The sequence below is a fragment of the Nicotiana attenuata genome, chromosome 2 (genome assembly GCF_001879085.1).
Source record: "Nicotiana attenuata strain UT chromosome 2, NIATTr2, whole genome shotgun sequence".
NCBI lineage: Eukaryota > Viridiplantae > Streptophyta > Magnoliopsida > Solanales > Solanaceae > Nicotiana > Nicotiana attenuata.
In genome coordinates, this window is record NC_031990.1 from 20,846,669 (window position 1) to 20,852,668 (window position 6,000).

Genomic DNA, 6,000 nt, shown 5'->3' on the forward strand with positions numbered 1-6,000 from the left:
TTGTGGGGTGGTACAAGAAAATGTTTAAGAGAGTGGAAAGAAGTCAGGGGGAAGTGGTTCTATGAAGCTGCTGAAGGGTTAGTTAATCTAAGTTCACAGGGAGATGAACCCGGTTCATCAGTTGAAGAGACCCTAGCAGACCTTTTGAAAAAGGTAGGTGCCAGTTACGATCCAAAGAAAAGGAGAACATCCACACCAAAAGCCCCCAGTGCTCCTAAACCTTCCAAGAAAAGAAAGGCTTTCTCCCAAACACCTACTGAAACTTCCTTGCCAAAGGGAAGAGCCACAAGAAGCAGGGTGAAACAGAGTGAGGTTGATCTACAAAAGGCCTTAGCTGAAAGTAAGAAGAAAAGGATGGATAAAGGAAAAGGGATGGTTGCAGAGTCTTCAAAAGCTGTTGAAGTTGAGGAGATGGAACAGGTCCATCAGGAGAAAGTTACAACAATGGAGGTTTAGACCCCCAAGCCCAAAAAGCCAAGACTTCTTCTAAGAAGTCTTCCTCTGTGTCCGAGGATGCTGAACCTTCATTAGCCAAGAGGACAAGGTCTGGAGTGAAAAGTAAACAAGTTCGAATTTCTAAAGATGAGGAATGGAGTGGTGAAGAAGAAGAAGATGAGTCTGATGGTGAACAAGACAAGCTTGCCATGTTTGGCAAAAGAAAAATTTTGAAGGGAAGATTGCTGAAAGATTTTATGGAACCAGGGATGGTTCGTTTGGTTGACACATTGGCTGTTCAGGGCTGGAAGGACATGGTCCTTCGGATGGATGGGAGATTGGCCAGAAATGAAATTATTGAATTCATGGCAAATGCTAAAGTCAAAGATGGCAGGGTTACAAGCAAAGTCAAAGGAGTTTAAGTAACCTTTGATACAGAGAAACTGGGAGAGATACTAGACATCCCTGCTGAGGGATATGATGATTACACCAGACAGAGATGGCCAAGCCTGGATTCTCTTCCATATGCCCTTACAATCACTAGGAACTTCTATGATGTTGAAGGAGTGAATGAGGCCAAGTTTGTGCACAAGAGTGAAATGAAGCCACAGCACAAAGTCCTTTTTGAGTTTGTCAACAAATGCCTACTGCCAAGGCAGGAGAGAAGGCATATTGCAAATTATATGGACTTAGTCCTGATGGAGTGCCTTGAAAGTGGAAGGCAAATTAACTGGCCTGCATTTATCATCAAGCTATTGGACAGGGTCATCAATGGCACCAAGGCTCATACTACCCCCTATGGCTTTATTCTGACTACAGTTCTGGATAGGTGCAATGTGCCTCTGATGAAATGGGAAATGGCCTCAAGCAAGGACTACTTTGGCATTAATACTTTGCTTGCTTGTGACTATTTAGTCAATGCCATCCCAAATGAACCTGGTTCATCCAAGAAGACTCCTATCAACAGTAAAGTCAGGGCTCTTGTTCAGGAAAGTGAAGCCAAGGATGCTGAGATAGCTAGGTTAAAGGCTCGTGTGGTAGAGGTGGAATCTGAGAGGGATGCTCTCAGGACTGAGCTTGCTAAGGAAAAGGAGAAGAATGATGGAATTCTTCACAATATGCTGAATCTTCTCCAAACCCAGAACCAACCCTCTAGCTCCCCCAAGCCTTAGGAATTCTAGCCTTTATCTCCTGAACCTGTCTAGTACCTTCATGACCCGGATTAGGGATTTTTTTCTTTTTTGCTCATGTTTTGAATATTTTTGTTTTCTGGTTGTGGATTGTGGTAGCAACATATCTTCTATCAATGATATCTACTGTCTTTGCTCTTGATTAATGTTAATCTTTCCTTGATAGTTTAAATATGTTTGCTTGATTACTGATGATTAATCCATGATTGCACTTGCAGTTGCCCCAGTGGCCATGAGTACTTATTAAAATCTAGGACTCACACTTTGTATGCAACTTTTCGATGATGCCAAAAGGGGGAAGAGATTGTGCTTTACATATTCTGAATAAGTGATATTTATAACCTAATTAACCTGGTCCTTGATGATAAGGAATTTTCTAAAACTTTGTATTGGTGGTTAAGCTGAGTTCTTACAGGATCCAAGTAAGTAAAAAGCACAGAGTTTGTCATCATCAAAAAGGGGGAATTTGTTGGCCCAAGAACAGGTGAAGTTTTGAAGACTGACAAAAGAACTCAGACATGGACCAGGTCTATCTTGTGAAACACAGTCATGATCGACCCAAACATGTGAGATGCACNNGTGGACAATTAACGATTTTCCTGCGTATGGAATGTTATCTGGGTGGATGACTGCTCGGGACGCTAGCTTGTCCTTACTGCATGGAAAATAGTAAAGCGTTCACTTTGAAACATGGCCGAAAGCAATCATGGTTTGATTGTCATCGTCAATTCTTGCCTCCTGATCATGAGTTTAGAAGGATGAAAAATGCATTCAAAAAGAATAAAATGGAATATGATTCTCCACCTCCAATACTTTCAGGTGAGGAAATTTGGGAGAGGGTCTAGAACTTCAGTAAAGTTACTGAAGCTCCACCTTGTAGGTTCCCCGGATACGGTGTTACTCATAATTGGATGAAACAGAGTATATTTTGGGAGTTGCCTTATTGGAAGGATAATCTTCTCCGTCACAACCTTGATGTCATGCATATTGAGAAGAATTATTTTGACAATTTGTTCAACACAGTGATGGATGTTAAAGGTAAGACAAAGGATAACCCGAAGCTAGAATGGACTTACAAGAATATTGCAGGCGGCCTGAATTATACTTGCAGACAGAAAACAATGGTAAGATATTCAAGCCCAAAGCAAGTTACACATTCACTTTGGAGGAAAGACGGCAAATTTGTGATTGGGTAACGAAATTGAAGATGCCTGAGGGTTATGCGTCGAATCTTGGAAAAAAAGTTGATATGGAGGTAGGGAAGTTGAGCCATTTGAAAAGTCATGACTGTCATGTTTTCATGGAGACCTTAGTGCCTATTGCATTTTGTGGTTTGCTTGAAAGAATCTGGAAACCCATCACAGAGATTAGTTTGTTTTTCAAAGACTTGTGTTCTTCCACATTAAGGGAAGAAAACCTACTCCGGATGGATCAGAACATTCGTATAACTTCTACTAAGATGGAAAAGATATTTCCATGTGGTTTTTTTGATGTGATGGAACTCCTTCCAATCCACCTTGTACACGAGGCACGACTTGGAGGGCCTGTTCAATGCAGATGGATGTATCCCTTTGAGAGGTAATATTATAAGTTTGATGTAATTTTATGTTTTATTTGAATGTTCTTGGCTAACCTGAAATTGTGTAGGACAATTGGCAAATGCAAACAATTTGTTAAGCAGAGGAATAGTATTGAAGGATCTATATGCGAATCTTATCTTGCAAAGGAAACTGCTCATTTTTGTTCTTATTATTTTGAGAGTAATGTGCCATGTGCTAGGAATAGGCCCAATAGGCACACGGTCGAATGTGTGAATGATCCATTATATCCGCCTATGTCCATATTCAATCAACCAGGCCGATGTTCTAAGGCAGTTAGAAAGAAAAGTTTGAGTGATATGGAGTACAAGTCAGCTACACTTCATGTGTTGCTAAATTGTCCCGAAGTTGTTTCTCAAGTAAGTATTGATTTAGTAGTTATCAAAATATAAAATTTACTGTGATTACATCTCAATGCAACTACTAAAAATATTTGATGTGTCACAGTCACTTCGTGGGTCAATTTGGCCATGATGCTGTATATACGAGATTTGATACGTGGTTCAAACAATTTGTAAGTTTATCCTTAAAATATTCTAACACTATGTAGGTAAACAATGTTTTGAAGTTATGCTAACTTATGAATTTTTTTAACAATATGTAGGTAAATGATCCAAATAATGGTGTAAATCAATTTTTGAAAGATATATCTTGGGGACCTGGGCTTGAGGTCACAACAATGTCTAAGTACGTTGTGAATGGTTATAAGTTTCATACAGAGGATTGCTCTAAAAATAAAAATAGCAACAACACTGGGGTGTGGGTTCAAGGTGGTGATGGCAACCAAGTTGGAGATATTGATTATTATGGTGTGCTCAAAGAAATAATAGAACTAGAATATACAGGTTGGCCATTTAAGAAATTGATACTCTTTAGATGCAAGTGGTTTGACCCAAATCCAACAAGAGGTACAAGAGTACACAATCAATACAACATAATTGAGGTTAATCATACGAGGGAGTATGATCGCTATGATCCTTTCATAATTGCACATAATGTTAGGCAAGTGTATTATGCTCCTTATCCATTGCGGCGGAATAAGTCCGATTGGTGGATTGTAATAAATACTAAGCCTGTAGGTAGGGTGGAAGTCGAGAATGAGTTAGATGTTGCATATCAATACGATATCTCCAGTGTTCACCAAATAGTGGACGAACTTTTAGAAAATGATTTGGAACATCCTGAACACATATTGGAAGAAGTTGATATAAATGAAGTAAGAATTATAGAAAACGAGGAAGAAGAATCAAATGATGAAGCTCAAACTAGTGAGGAAGAAGAATTCTCGGACGAGGAATAATACGTCGGTGAGCTTTAAAAAGTTGGTTTCTTTAATAACTCTCGTTTATAGCTAGTTTCTTTATATGTTTCAAACTAAATATGTATTATATTATGCAGATGACAGGCAAGAGTCGAGGTAACAATGACCCTACTGGTTCTCGGGGTCGAGAAAAGGCTAGGAAACCAAAGAGGAGGGTAGAAGATAATACTCAATCTTTTCCACCCTCTTCAGAGATGCATATGCCTATGCCTATGTCTTTGCCTCCACCCCAGGGCTATTCTGAGCTGCCACAGCATCACGAGCCCTACATCTTCGTGCAGACACCAGGTCTTTCGTCACAGGGCCATAGGACTATACGTCCGGCATACGGTTCAGCTGCCTCACGACCACGTGGATCGCAGCCATCTGAATCGCATGGATTGCATCGATCCATGCAACATCCATATGGATCACAGCCATCAGTGTCACAGCCACTCGGGTCACAGCAATCAGTATCACAGCCACTTGCGATCCATCCAGCTATATCGCTGTCACAGGGATCGCAGCCATCTTCATCAGCAACTCCATCTATTTCAGGTCTTCGCCTGCGAGATACTAGCTCTGACCCCCCTACACCTTCCACACTTGCCTCTGATATACATGCTTTGGATGGTGATGCTGATGATGACGAGGAGGTGCATTATGATCAATATGGCAGGATCATCATAGTCCCTGAGGGTGATGGGTAAGAGTTATTTGTTATTTTTACGTTTATTGTTTTGTACAGTTTGTACTAAGATATTAATGTGTTTTTTTATTAAATTGCAGGTTCATCCCGAGTAATATTACTACGAGGATAATCACCAAAGCCATCAGAAAGCTTTATGATGGCCTTTATGCGACTTGGAGTGAATTCCCATTCTCGCTGAAGGAGCAAATTTTCAATCAATTTAAGGTATAAATGTTCTTTTAAGTAGTATAATTATTTATATTTATGATATTTCCATATAATTTAACTTTTGAAATACAGAGCAAATGTGTATGGGAACACCGTTATAGCGCGGAAGTGGCTGCAAATTTTCATCACAAAGCTCGCAAGCGGTTGTCGCATAGTTTCTCCAAAGCTAGAAAGTTGAACCAGAAGCCTGACTGGTTGCTTCAGAATTTATGGGAGGATTTGCAAAGGCAATGGCTTACCGCAAAGTTCTTAGAGAAGAGCGAAAAAGGAAAGAAAGCTCGCGCATCTGAGAAGGGAGGCTCCTTGCACACTGGAGGTGCGATCAACCTAGGGACAATAAAAAGAAGATTGGTATGTAATTGCTTAATTTATTTTAATTTTCAAAGTATATCTATTCTGTTTATTAACTAAAATTTATGAGTTTTCAGGAAAAGAAGTTGGGGCATCCGATGAACCAAGATGAGCTATTCAAGGAGACTCATATTGTAAAGAAGAAGAAAGAGACGGATCAAGAAAGGTGGGTCGAGGGCCCGAGCCTCGACTGTACATGTAAGTTTT